We start from the raw sequence: 14,181 nt of genomic DNA on the forward strand, positions 1-14,181 counted from the left end.
GAATAACTTGTTCAGACAGAGATTAGACCAGCACACAGGATTAATCTTCTCTGATTTCTCTAATTCTTGAAAATACAGAGTTTTGAGACTCCACTTCAAGTGAACAACACATGAAATATCTGGTTAACATAGAGTATTGAGTAATCTCTGGATCACTTTCAGATCAACTTTCAGGGAACTTGAATGTTCGGTGTTGCTTCTCACTGCTTGAAACTTTGCAAATTGAAACAGTATGTTTCTGGAGTGAGTGCAGTTCACACCATTGCACAATGCATGATGGGAGTCTGCCAACAATAAAGGCAGCCCAACAGAAATCTGGATTTCATCATTCAGCTGACTTGATCCTTCACTTTTACAAAAACAAACTTACAAAACCACATCTTCGCTTTCCGTTTCGTAACATGAACCGCCACGCCTGAATCCAACTGTTTCTATTCAGATTTCAGCTCCTTATATTATGTCAACGAACCACAACACAGCTTTAAAGGTATATGGCTGAAACAGAACAGCGCTCATCCCGCCGTGGCGAGTTAGCAGGAGAATTAGCATTGGCTCCCGGCGTCCAGAGCAAACAGACAAACAGCAACAGAGATATGATTGTTACACTGGTTGTCCAGCATTGCTCATTAGGCTGAAGAGAGAGAGAGAGAGAGAGATACTGGCAGGGTCCAATCAACCTCCCTGTGTGTGTGTGTGTGTGAGTGTGTGAGTGTGTGTGTACTAGTAGTTACAGTTGTATTTGTGTGTTTCACAGAAGTCTGTGTGCTCATTAGACTGGCTGCAGAGAGAACAAGAGCCAGGGGCCAGAATTTCTCACACTCAGACACACACAGAAACACACACACACACACACACACACACACACACACACAAACCTGTTCCGACTGCAATTAATCCAAAACACCAAAAAAGTGACGCAGTTTAAAACACTGAGATCAAGAACACAAATTCAGAGGACAGTGAACTGCTAAACACAGAGTATGTAACATCACTCAGTTTTAAACTGGAAAAGATCTCCAAAAAAAAAAAAAAAAGAAAAAGAAAGAGAGAGAGAACTTTTGTGCACAAGCTGCTAAATCTAACGGCCGCTCGATACGTTTCGGCCACATTGCCGCCCGGACATTTAGGCCACATTTGCACACAAAGTCGGCGGCTTTGTGTTTATCATTCACCAGCGCCGACTCTGTCCTTTGGCTGACTGCACTCACAGACACAAAGCCAAACAAACACGGCGGAGGAAAGGCCAACGTCCATCTCTTGTTTGGACAGTCGCGACTAAAGTTGTCAGCAGTCATGTCCGATTTCTCATTAGCGCTCACAACAGAGTGTCAGCTTGAGAGAGCCATTTCCCCCAGACTCATGCATTTTAATACAAGAGTCCACCTCTCCATAGACGCTGGCACGTGGCGTTATGGATTTATTTGCATTTCCATGCAGATCTGTAGGGTTTTATCATGCACCAAATAGAGGCTGACACAGTGTGTGTTCGAGTGTGTGTGGTGCCGGACTGCCCCAAAGCCATGTGGCGTCTTGAAACGTGAAGTTGTGTAACGTCTGACTCACCAAACTGCAGGTCATCCTGAGGTGAAGACAAGCACAATGCAGAGTTTTCCTACTGAAACCTCGGGTTTTAAGTCCTGAAAAGTCTGTTAACTAAGAATATTTTCATTCCTTTGAGTTTAGGGGATTAAATGATGCATTAATGAGAAACAATGAGTAAATATGTAAGTTGAATTACACAATACAAGTTCTTTTTTTTTTCCTCCTCGGAGATGAGCTGTGTAAAACAAAGTAAATGTATTCATGAAGAGTTAGAAATATATAATCAGTTCCCAATTATGTGTTCAAATTAATCAGGGGAGTCGATGTTTACCTCGCAAAATAAGAATGAAAAATGCGACAGTTTTAGCTGAGCGCCACGTTGAGACATAACAGGTTACACACTTAAGAGAAGCCAGTTTGTGATCGGTTGTGTATGATTTTATTAATGTGAATATTTCAAATGTGCAGTCTTATGCCTCAAAATACAAGCTCAAACAGGCACACACTGGTGGATGGAAGTTTTTTTTTTTTTCTTCTTCTTCTTTTAAATAAACGCCACTTGTCACTTCAGCTCCCAACTCACAAGTCGTGGGACTATTTAGCTGAATTAGCATTCGGGCGGCTAAGGAGTGGATAATGCAGTTTACTGGTTGTAGCATTAGGCTTAAAATCTATGACAATTAGATTAAAATAATCTTTAATTATGCGTACAACAGTAGACGTACAGTGGGGGACATGTTAATGATATGGTGAACAGACGGCACCATTGTAATTCCTGTCAGTGATGGAGAGATGAATGACAAATGAGGAAGTGTGTGTGTGTGTGTGTGTGAGTGTGTGTGTGTTGATGGGGGGGTGGTGTTCAGTAAGCACATTTGCTGAACCAATCATTAAGTTCTCTGTTCCGTCTCCCCTTGTGGTTGATGTCAGGGTCTAGACAGGGAAACAAAGCTCGGGCCCTTCCTCCACATGGTGCCCAGAGGGGAGGGCAGAGGCCCGAGGGGGGGGGGGGGGATCACACCCTGGGTGACAGACAGGAAGCAGGAAGAGATGAAACTACTGTATCTTTCCTTCTTATTAAAGCAGCTGAAAATGAGGATGGGGTGACGGCTTTGCAAGCTGGTCTTGTGGGGGTGTAATTAGCGAGAGACACACGTGTCCCTGGTTGAAGGGTGGTGGTGGTGGTGGGGGGGGGGGTCTCCCGGGTGGGGAACAGCTCAATCAGTAGCCAGCTGCAGGTAGACGGGGCTGGGTGTGAAGAGTGCAGGTGCCAGTGTACAGCTGCACTTTTATCCTTTGCCCTCTGACTCATTAATTCTCCCGCGACGTTAAAGAGGACGAGTAACACACACACACACACACACACACACTGGGGGCCCCCGTGCTTTCATGATGAAGTGACAGTATCGGGGCTTTCAGTATTCGGGACGCATCAAAGGTAAACTTCGTGGTATCTGTTCCTCCGTGGAGAAAACAGAACACAATAAAACTGTTTGGAAAGACACAAACCTGTGTAGATAAGATCCAACAATTCACGTTGCATGCCAGACAAATAAAATAAGGCAATAAGTCCGAGGGACTGTCTCGGCAGACTTCCGCAATAACGCTGTGGTGAAGCATGGATCAGGGCAAGGGTACAAAACCATTTCTAAAGCTCTGAGTGTTCCCAGGAGCACAGTGCCCTCAATAATAGAGGAGTGGAGGAAGCTTAAAACCACCAGGGCTTTCTTCAGAAGGCCGTGCGGCTAAACAGAGTAACTGGGCAAAAGGGTCCCAGGAATCCAGCAGTCATACGGAGGGAAAAACCCAGTGGTGCTCCGTCAATCAGGCCTTTATGCCAGCGCTGGTAGACACAAGTCACTCAGTTAAAAGCATATGAAAGCTTGCCTAGAGTTTGTGGTGTGACATTTAGAGAACTCTAAGACCACGAGGAATAAAAGATTCTCTGTCATTTGGCAAAAAAAATTGTCTCGCATTAGTCTGGATAACCTCAGTGAAACAAGGTGGTGGACACATGCTCAGGGTTTCTTCAGGTCTGGTCTGGACGAATCCAAACGAGTGGAATGAAGCTCTCAATGAAACTGCTGGACACTGGAACTGCAGTTCAGCAACGAATCACTGAATGAAAATTAATGGTCGACTGTAAAAGTAAACAAAGTAGGTAGCGGGTCAAGGTCAGAACTGGTTGGCTTTTGTGACATGAAAAATCGTTACTTTACTACAAATAATAGGGAGAACAGAAATACAAAGCCAACTGGGGGAAGGGAAATGCCCGGCTAAACAACAGCTGCTGGGATTACTGTTTAATAAAAGCCGTCATATTCATGCACTCCCTGACGCCGCCCCCCCCCCCTGCAGAGCAGACCAAAGGACATTGCTGAGCAGGGCCCAATAACCTAACATCGCAGTCAGCCCAGCACCCTCGGGGACGCGACGCCAGGCACCTCTCCGCACAATGCCAGGGCCCCGGATCTCCCAGCAGGCGCGCCGTGGCCCCAGGCACGCCGTATGCGTGGGTGTTTCATTTATTATCAAGTCTCTGCATATGTTTATATCATGCATATGTACATGAGCAGAAAAAGGACTGTTTTACAGCTGTGTGTGAGGGAGAGTGTGTGTGTTTCTCTGCCTGTGTGAAGGAAGGAGGGGTGGGAAGGGGGGGGGGGGCGAATTCATCAGATAAGCCACCTCATTTGGGCCGCTTCAGGAAGAGTGAAAAGAGCTGTGGGGAGGCTTTCATCTCTGAGACGGAAAAAGGAGACAGAATCACGATGGAGAGAGTGTGAAAGAAGATGAGAAGGCGGGTGAGAGGGTGAAGAAAGGAGGGGGCGAGAGGAGGAAGAGGGCGAGATAAAGAATGAAAGAGATAATCCAGGAGGATGTTTACCTTGGTCATGCTGGCAGAGGACAAAAGAGGCCACTAATATGTACTGCCCCCTATAGGGCGGCAGGATATTGAGCGGTGAAAGGGAAAAGTTGTCGAAGAAAACACACATTTTGGTTCCACTGTACAGAGCCTGCCGCTCTTTCTCTCTCTCTCTCACAGACAAATCGCTTAATTAAACATGAGCTATGTAAGTGCCGTCTGTCTGCCTCTGTACGTCTGGATATACCAGAGAGTCTGTGCGTGTGTGTGTGTGTGTGGCTACTGTGCATTCATCTCAGCTTCATAGCAGGCACAAGGAGGCGATTTGCAAGTCAAATCCAGCATTTAATGACACGGGAAATCATCTGAATTTATTGAAAGCCGGCATGGAAAGGAAAAGAGCTTCTTCAAGTTTCAGATCAAAAATGCATAAAATTGCTTCCAAATAGAGCCTTGAGTGCTCCTGATTTCCAATGATGGGACGTGTCAAGGTGGATGTGTGCCGGACTGATAGCAGGGGGCTCCCGGGTGTGAAACCAGATCACAGAGTTAAGATAATACAACTCCATACGTTTTTGAGTGTTTGTGAATTCATAATCAAATGGAGCTTTCAGGGTCTAAAGGGAGGGATAACCAGTATCTGATCAATAGATGTACAGAGTTAACTGAAAACATGCCTTCATGTCTTTTTAATCATCAAAAAAAAAAAAAAAAAAAAAAGGTTACTGTAGTTTTTATGCTTTTTAACTCATTTTTTTTTATGGTTGCTGACCTTTTAGGCTGCAATTGAAGCTTTGGGAAGAACTGCTTGGCATTTGGAAATCAATTGATCATAACATAAAAATAAGTAGCCGCATCCAGATAATTTAATTTGCAGATTCTCTGAACCCCATGCCAATTAAATATACTCTACATAAAACTGATAATAATAGATACAGAAGGCAAGCAATGCGATTCAAAACCCTTTAAATCACTGCAGAAGAAACTGGACTCTGGAGTTAATTAGGTAACATACGACATCCTGAAAGAGGTGAACATCCAATTAATAAGTAATACGGGGCGGCTACAACCGCAGTTGTCAAAACGCTCTCGCATGGCAACACTTCTGTCGGAGCAGGCGGTTGCCATGCGAGCACAATCCACAAAAAAAAAAAAAAACAGTTTCAATGAAAGAAAGGAAAGGAGGAGAAGATATGAAGGGGAGGAGAGTGAAAAAAAGAAAAAGAAAGAGTAGTATGTTTGTTATGGTCTGCATCCATCATCCTAATTGGAGTTCATTGTTTAGAGAGCATTAAATCAGCCTCTAATCAAGCCTCAGCATGGAGTTATAAAGTGTCGCAACGGAGGATATTTTACTCTGAAACGACTTAAATCGCTTTGAATGAGGATGCTAGTGTGTGTGTGTGTGTGTGTGTGTGTGTGTGTGTGCGTGTGTGTGTATGTATTGTGGCTTGTCTGATAACCTTTTGTTTCAGCACCAAATCGGTTGATTGAGAATGATCCCACCGATAAATAATGCAAACCATGTGAGTTTGGAGAACAAACGTCTGAAAACTTTGGCAATAAGAGAAAAAAAAAAACCAACTGAATTAACAGACAGAAATAGTTTTTCATACTTAGTGGGAAAAAAAAAAAACTGTCTCGTGGTCTCATTTCCTCACTGTGTTTTAATCACTATTTGCATAATGTTTGCCATTTGTGCCACTTAAACCATCAACCACACAGCAGCCAACTATTAAGAGGGCAAAGCCAGAGCGAAAAGAGAATTAGGCAAGTAGCTGCACAACAAAAACTAATGCTCACACACACGAGAGAGAGAGAGAGAGAGAGAGAGAGAGAGGCAATAACAGATTTACACTGGCTGATCTCATCAAGATTAATATGGACAGGCAGGAAAGCCGCTGCAGAGAAAGAGTACAAGAAACACAAAAGGTATAGCTTCAGTGGGATCAATAGATTGGGTATCGGGCCAGGGTCGGCGGCTGAGTCCGTCTGGGTGGACGACTCTCAGACACGCTCCTCATTAGATTCTTATCTAACTCGCTGATTCATAGCGCCCCTCTTTTTCTCTTTTCTCATCATCCCCCCCTACTCTTATCGAAGGCAGCCTTTCCTGGCAATTTTGTTTGTTTGGTTCCCTTAAATTCCCTTCCTATTACCTATTTACTCTCCTCACTCTCCTCCTCTGTCCCAGTGACTCATCTCCTCTCCATAGACAGGTTTTTTTTCCCCCCTACCCTCCACCTCCATGGCGACAAAACAACCCCGGCTGACTATTTTGTGCCTTACTGCTTAAAACAGCCCATATGACAGCGCCGTCTGGCAGGATTTTAAATTATACACCGCTTTTTGACACGAGGCAACAAATTCGAATGTATTAAATTATCAGTTGTTGAGATGTCACGTCGCAGCGTGGTCTGATCGCGACACCCAGGGAGGAAAGTTTAGAGCTGTGGCTGCTATCTTTGGTTTCGGCGGCACAATTGCAACACGCCTCGTAGTTTCGCCGCTTTACCCGTTCTGCCCGAGTCTCCGGCTCGCTTATCGGCCACGCTGCCGAGCCGGAGCTTCCACTTTCTCCATCGTGGAGTAGTTCGCAATTTGTAATTCCAGTTGACATACGAGTGTATAGCCCTGTGTCCTGTTGACTGAATTATTCACCGCGGCTCAGTAGGGCACGCCGCACACCGTTACCTAACCGTGCCGGAGACTCCGTCGGAGCAGCGAGTGCAAACAGCAACACATACGAGGGCGGACCGGGAGGGAGGGGAGGGCTGCCGAGCCGAGCGTGGAGACGACCGGGTTAGAGCGGAATGAAGAAGTTAATGAAAGGAGAGAATTGCATGAAAGTGGAAAATAAAAATTGCCTGAAGGGAAAAATATTAGACGGATGAGAAATGAGGGAGCCTGTAAGAAACAATGGAGATGAGCTGCTGGATGATTTTTTTTTTTTTTTTTTTTTTGAAGAAAGGGAGAAAGATATACAGTAGAAATGCAGTTAAAAAAAAAAAGTGTGTGTGTTGAAGTCGCTGCAGGTCTTAAGTCTGAAATATTATGTCACAACTGTTATGAGAGATAAAGAGGGAGAGAGGGAGGGAGGAAAGTGGAAGTCCCTTTGCTTTCATCTCTAATAATAGTCCCACACTTGTGTGTTGCACTCTCCATACTGAAGCTGCCAGGTTCCCTTCCCAAAACAAAGCCACGAAAATATCACTGCCAGCACTCGGCACATGCATTTACAAAGCTGTGTGTGTGTGTGTGTGTGTGTGTGTGTGTGTGTGTGTGTGCATGTGTGTATTCGAGCTTCCATAGCTGTGGGGAGTAAGGAGTTCAGCATACATAATTGAAGATGGAGGAGAAGCCTGCCATCCAAAAAAGCAAAATGCCAACTGCTCGGCTCATTTTATTTTATAAGAAGGGAGAGCCAAAGGTGTAGTGAGAAAATGAGTGAAGAAAGAAAGAGAGAGAGAAAAAAAAACCTTAACAGAATAAAAAACACCCAAAGACTGAAGCTTCAGGATCGGTGAAGCTTAAGTGGCTCCGGTTAAACAATCGGCAACAGCTGCTCCTCGCCGCTCCGTCTTCCTGATCTGGCATGATCACTGGACGCACAATGACGTTATAGACATCACGGACAAACGCGGGGTCATAGGTCGAGGGTCGAGGTTCACAGGGGTTAAGGTGAGGGTTGAGGTCAGAGTCAATCTGAAAACCCAACAATAGACTGATACTATATGACCTTGGCTGGATAAACACATGCTCATCATAATTGAAGCTAACACAGAAGGGAAGCCGGAGCCAATGAATAAAGATAATGATATTATAGCGGAGAGGAGTCGCTGGTCACTGCTTTTGTGTGCTCCCAGGCATGATCTATAGCCAGTGCTGAGTAAATTGCCCAGTAAATTGATGACTAAATGATTCAAACCACAAATAGCTTAACGCTAACACGTTTTAGGAATAAAGTGCTTCGGTAAAAGGGCAAACAAAAGGCTCTGAAATGGGATCACAAAAGAGAAGAATGGTGGCAAAAAAAAAAAAAAAAGCCATTTGGGGTGGGATGAAAGGCAACGGAGTTGGCAAGCTAGATTTTTTGAAATGATGATCCTAATTCATCCCTGCTGGGAGATCACAGTTGTTCCACTATTTTATCTGCACAATACCTCTGTCGAGTGTGTGAGGAGGCTTTAACCAGCCATGCACAGCACAATATGGACAGATTCCTCCCCCTGTACCTCGGCTTGGTGGCGGTCAGCTTCATACTCATTAGTCTGTTTGATAGATAAGAGGCTTGCAGCTGGAAAGCCACAGCACCAGTGGGTTTTGTGGGTTTTGTGGGTTATAAAAAGCGATGTAATCAGGTTTTGGCAAAAGATATCGAAGGAGTTTAGGGAGGGAAAAGACTCACTAATTTGTGGATTTGAATTGGATTGAGACTCATTTAGAACCAGATCTGATGTGGCAAACGGCTGTAATCTGAGAAGAGGCCACATAAACACAATGAGGCAGAGAATGGAGACCTCATTGAGTGACAGGTTACTGGGGAAACATATCAAGCTGACTGTTTTGAACCAATTTCTCCCTCTGACTTCTTTTCCCTCCGCAAATTCTCCTCTCACCGAATGCTAATTTTGTTATACGTTTGTGTTTTTGTGTTGCTTCTTTCCGCACCCTGCTTTCACGCTCCCATCTTACACGCTCATCTGCCCGACTTTTGCTTTCAGCCCGCTCTTTTTTTTTTTTTTTCTCCTCCCCTCCCAGTAATCCTCTCGTCCCGTCACTGCTCTTACGCTTTGCTGTCAGATCTCTCCATCCACTCTAGGCAAATTACGCTTTTTAGATTACACCCCAATTAAAAACCCCACTGGTACTATGTTTGCATGCTGCTTCTCGTCTCTGGAAGGAGAGGAATTAACTGTCTGTGTCTGCATCTGTGTGTGTCTGCAAAATGAGCTTTTTTAAAGTACGGGCGGCTGGGAAAAAAAAAAAAGCATATGCGCGTGTTTGCGTACGTCTAATCGCAGACGGCAGCCCCCTGCTAAATCCCTATTAATGATCCTATTTACACTTGTTGCCAGATTGATCAAAGTTTAGCAGTTGTGTGATCCGCTGCCTTTTCATCTCAGCTGGTTTAGAAGGGGGGGAAGCGGTTGCCTGCGTCGCGCGCGTGTGCGTATGTGTGTGTATATATGGCGGGAGGTTGTTAGTTGGCACAGTATGAGGTGGCTGGCACAAACAAGGGCAAGACGCCATGATATAAAGGCCGGGAGCCGGGCGGTGTTTATGTAGTGCCTGTGCGGTGTTAGGTGTGGAGCCGCTGGCTGAGATCTGAGGGAAAGAGAAAAACAGCCGTAATGGTCAAAGCGAGCAGGTGCTGCAGAACACAATCATCTATCACAGAGCTCCAAACTCAATGCTGTAACTGGTATTTTTCCCCCCTTGCTGTAATGTTTAGTTTGAAGACTTTTCAAGCTTTGAGACAAAGAATTGACCTTGCATAGGTGTAAAGTTCGTTTACGGTGCGCTTTACGTTTTATGATTTCACATTAACCTTTAGAGAGTCACATTCGTGCCGTCAGTGTGGTGGAAAGCTCTAATTATGGAAATATGCTTGTGAATCACTGCCATGAAGGATAAGAGAGAGAGGGGAAAAGAAGCAGAGCTGAAGCGAATTGTAAATTCTTTGTTTTTTTGCGAATGAGAATGAAACGCTCCTCCACCGCTGCCAGAATCCTTCAAAACTGACCCAGAAAGGAAAGGTGAAAACTACTTGAACTAATGAATCTGTCATCTGGGGTTTGTCATGCATAATCTGTAGCTTGAGAACGCAAACATTTTCTTCATTTTTTTATCATTTAGGAATTTTTCTTTCACAAAAATACTTCATTATTAAGGAAAAATCTTGCATTTTTACCTGAAAGACCAGACCCGGTTTGGATTAAGCAGAGACCAACGACGGAACGTGAATGAAAACGCTCTCTGTGCATCGCCGTCTCTTTCTCGTTTTTATGTGGAAAGCTTTCTGTTTCTCTCAAAGCCGCTCTTCATAGTAATACCTGGACAGCTGGAGGATCAGCTGACACAGGCTGATCTGCACAGGTAGACCACAGCGAGGGATTAACACTAGTCTCACACACACACACACACTCACTCACACACACACACACAGACACACAGAGGATGTCTTTAGATGAAAGGGTGGAGGATGGGAAAATGAGAAAAACGCACAAAGAATGGGCGAGCGTTTTATAGACACTCTCCTCTTGGCCCCTAAGATCATTTATCAACCGGACAGAAGCCCTAACAGCACACACACTTATGCACAAGCACACGTATCCACGCGCACACACACACACACACACGCCATCGCCTCCGTTGTCTTTATGGCTGTTCATCTTCGGTAAAAGCACTTCGCTCATCGCATCCACGAGCAAGCACAAGCTTGTTTAAACACACCCATAAATATATCCATCTCATAAGCAATAAGTCAGTTTCACAAGACAATGCAGGATTTACGGCGTAGCACTTTCACAGCAACTAGTTCCTGGCGTCCTGAGAAAATCTTTCACCTTAGCGAACACATGCCAGGAAGTAATGTCTGCTCTTTTTTTTTTTTTTTTTTTTTTTTTCACCCATCACAGACAGAACAGATTTTCTAGTTAAAGAATACTTTTTGATCCGACATGTCAAGGAAATATTAATGCCGGTCTATTCAACAGTGTCTGAACTGTGCCAATGTTATTGAAATTGTACATTAAACCATTTCATTCCACCGATTCATCCCACTTAGTCAGAGATAGTGTGGCCTTAATCACATGCAAAGCGCCATAGCAATCACGGTGGTCATTATCATCAACAAATGCCTATTTAATCCTCCAGCTCATGCAATTAATCTAATTTATAATGTGAAAATGTGGAGGCCATCGGGAGATTCTTACACAGAGAGGAGGCTTCCTTGGGTCCTGCTAAGAAATACGCCCGTCACTCCATCAGTGACTATTCACAGTCCTATTGGCATGCAAATTCGCCTCTGCCTGGCATCAATCATCTTCTTTTCCCGTCCAGCGGTGAGCCCGGCCGGCTGGAGCGCGCCCACCTCGACGATCGGCGTAGAGCGCGTCGCTTCAGATTGAAGAGGGGCGGCTTTTAATGGATGGTCTGAGAAGGTCAAAGGCTCACCAATGATCAACCGATGACTGACAGGAGGCGGGATAGTGCGATAGCGAGCGTCCGCTCTAGATTTCCCATGACTCCCCAACAGCCTCGATACCTGCACATTGATTTTTATCAAATAACCCCTCAGCCTGTCTCTGCTCCCTCGCCTTCTGGATGTTGTTTTGGTCGTCCGGTACTATTACTGAGCATAAAAAACACTGTGTTGCATCAGCTGACTCGCAGCTGGTCTTTCCTCTCTTGGCAGCAGAGTCTCCACACCCGCAACTAAAACATGCATAATTTGACACCAAATAGCGTCGGAAACACAGGGCCAAATTGTCCATGTTAACTTCTCCATCGAGCGCCGCTCGAATCCCATAATAGTAGATAAACAGTTGCCGAGCAACGGCGCCTAGCAACCGCCGCAGTTGAGATATGCTATCGCTGTACGGGAAACTCGAGGGGAGACATGCCTCCACTTTCAGAAAGCAGCCGTTTATTAACCGCGGGCCCAGGGAAAACATCAAACTCCACTGAAATGGATCTCCCGCATCAATTCTAATGTAGATACAGATCCTGTTTTTTCCCCCAACTTTCCGCTACCACAATGAATCACTTCTGATGAGTTAGTGTTCAGAGATGGCTCACATTTCTGTTGACACACAAACACATCCACACACACACACACATATACACACACACGAGCATCTACAAGTGGAAATAACCAACTGAGATGGAAGAAAGAGGCAATTTTGCAGCCAGCGTGTGGAAAGCACCTTTGGGACAATTTCATAGCTTGAGGTCAATGTTTTCCTAAACTACATAAAACCAAGCTGTGCAATAAGCACAGAGGAGAGACAGCAGTGAAGACTTTAATATGTATATAGTTGATATTCTGCGCACGAGGGGCCAGCAGGACACAAAAAGTTGTTTTCAGTAAAAGCCAGCTTTCGTCTCACTGAAACGCTGTACTGTGACACACACAACTGTTAGCACCCGTGAACTGATTATGCCATTTGTCATAGTTGTACAGAACACAGGCTGCGTGGATGGCCTTGGGCACCAAGTACATCTCCACTATTAGCTCCGAATACAGTTTGGCACGCTCCAGCCCGAAGACAAAATGCCTTTTTTTCTCTCAAATGATGAGTAATTTCACTCCTCGTCCATAAATCAATTACGCATAATCCCCTGATACAGAGAATTAGTGGCCATTTAACGCGAGGAAGTTAAGTGTTTGAGTGCACTGTGTGTTTCTGCACAGGAGCATGTCCCGCTGTTTGTGATGATTTCCCTAAACAAGGGAAAGTTAGAGGGACGTAAAGATGTTTTATTCCTGAGGACAAAGTACTGCACTGCAGAGCAGACGGGAGCGTCTCCAGAGAAGCAGAGACCATTTATAAAATATATGTGGCTGTATAACACCGAGAAACTGTTACCACACTTATTTGCCGTGTCGCAGTGTTAACAAATATTCATGTGGTTCACAACTATATATTAATACTCTCTGGATCTAAAATTGATAAGAAGGGTGACAACATTTTTATTCCAGACATTAAAATGAGTCTGCTCACACATTTTCTCTTCTTTATTATTATTATTTTTTTTTTCACAAAACAGTTGTTCTTGGAGCTGCTAAGTTTTTTGAAAGAGATGAACATCAGTATTCAAGACAAAATGCAGAACAAGTAGGGGAAAGCATATAATTTATCATATGCATGAAAAAAAAAAACAACAGCTTTGAGTTCTGCGGTGCTCCGACACTTTTTCAGGCATTCTTCTGGGAAAAAAAATGAAGCCTAAACAACGTTTCCCTGAGAGATGAGAAAGCATCCTCCATTCCTCCTCCTCATTTGCTCGTTTTGTTCATTTTGCATATCATCCCCCATCCGCCGTCCCTCCACCCACAAAAACTACACTGTTCCCAAATTGGCATCAAACGCTCATTATTCAACTAGCGACTATAGACGCGTTGGCACATGAGAACGGAGTAGCTTATCCAGCAGCTGTTCACCAGCCTCATGAACTCTTGCACGGTCTGCAGAGTGGGATCGAAAAGCGAATCGCCGAGGAGCGGCGGAGCAAGGTGCGGCGTCAGCCGACGAGCGGATTGACAAAGGGAACGGCCAATCGCGCGTCCCCGTCGGCGCCGCGGCGCCCGTGGTGCCGCTCCTGCGTCCGTCTGGATGGAAGTGAGCGGGAGTGATGTTTCTATTTCAGATCGTGTCTCCCTTGGCGTGTCTTCGTCGGCCAAGTCTGTAGCCCACGCTGTGTGAAACAGGGCGCCTGCCAACACGTTCTAACACACACAGTTACATCTGTAGCGCGCTAAGCCGGCAGGGAATTAGAGCCTAAACTGTAGGGGCATTGTATCACAACACAAGGTACTTGTGAGAATAAATAGAGCTAAATCAGAGTCTACCTTTAAAATTATGACGCAATAATGTCACTGTTGTGTTTTCAATACGTCTCAAATATACTATCGATTCATCCATCCATCAATGTGGAAGTCATCAAAAAGTAGAGCGATAGTTTTACTGCTGGGTTCCACACAAGAATGCAAACACTTTTTCTTTTTAGTGTCACTTTTCTGAGACTGACAGCACTTTTTATGTGGC

At 44.8% G+C, this 14,181-nt stretch overlaps 1 protein-coding gene and 1 long non-coding RNA gene across 3 annotated transcripts in view; one reads left to right on the top strand and one right to left on the bottom strand.

Moving 5' to 3' along the window:
* plxna4 (plexin A4) overlaps window positions 1-14,181 on the bottom strand; it is a 203,057-nt gene that overhangs the window by 141,745 nt on the left and 47,131 nt on the right. The gene's annotated exons all lie outside the window — the stretch shown is intronic.
* LOC115404337 (uncharacterized) lies at window positions 3,805-7,894 on the top strand. The gene is made up of 3 exons (XR_003933334.1): window positions 3,805-4,128; window positions 6,624-6,627; window positions 7,653-7,894. It is a non-coding gene; the product is annotated as an uncharacterized LOC115404337 (long non-coding RNA).

Source organism: Salarias fasciatus, chromosome 17, assembly GCF_902148845.1.
Source record: "Salarias fasciatus chromosome 17, fSalaFa1.1, whole genome shotgun sequence".
Lineage (NCBI taxonomy): Eukaryota > Metazoa > Chordata > Actinopteri > Blenniiformes > Blenniidae > Salarias > Salarias fasciatus.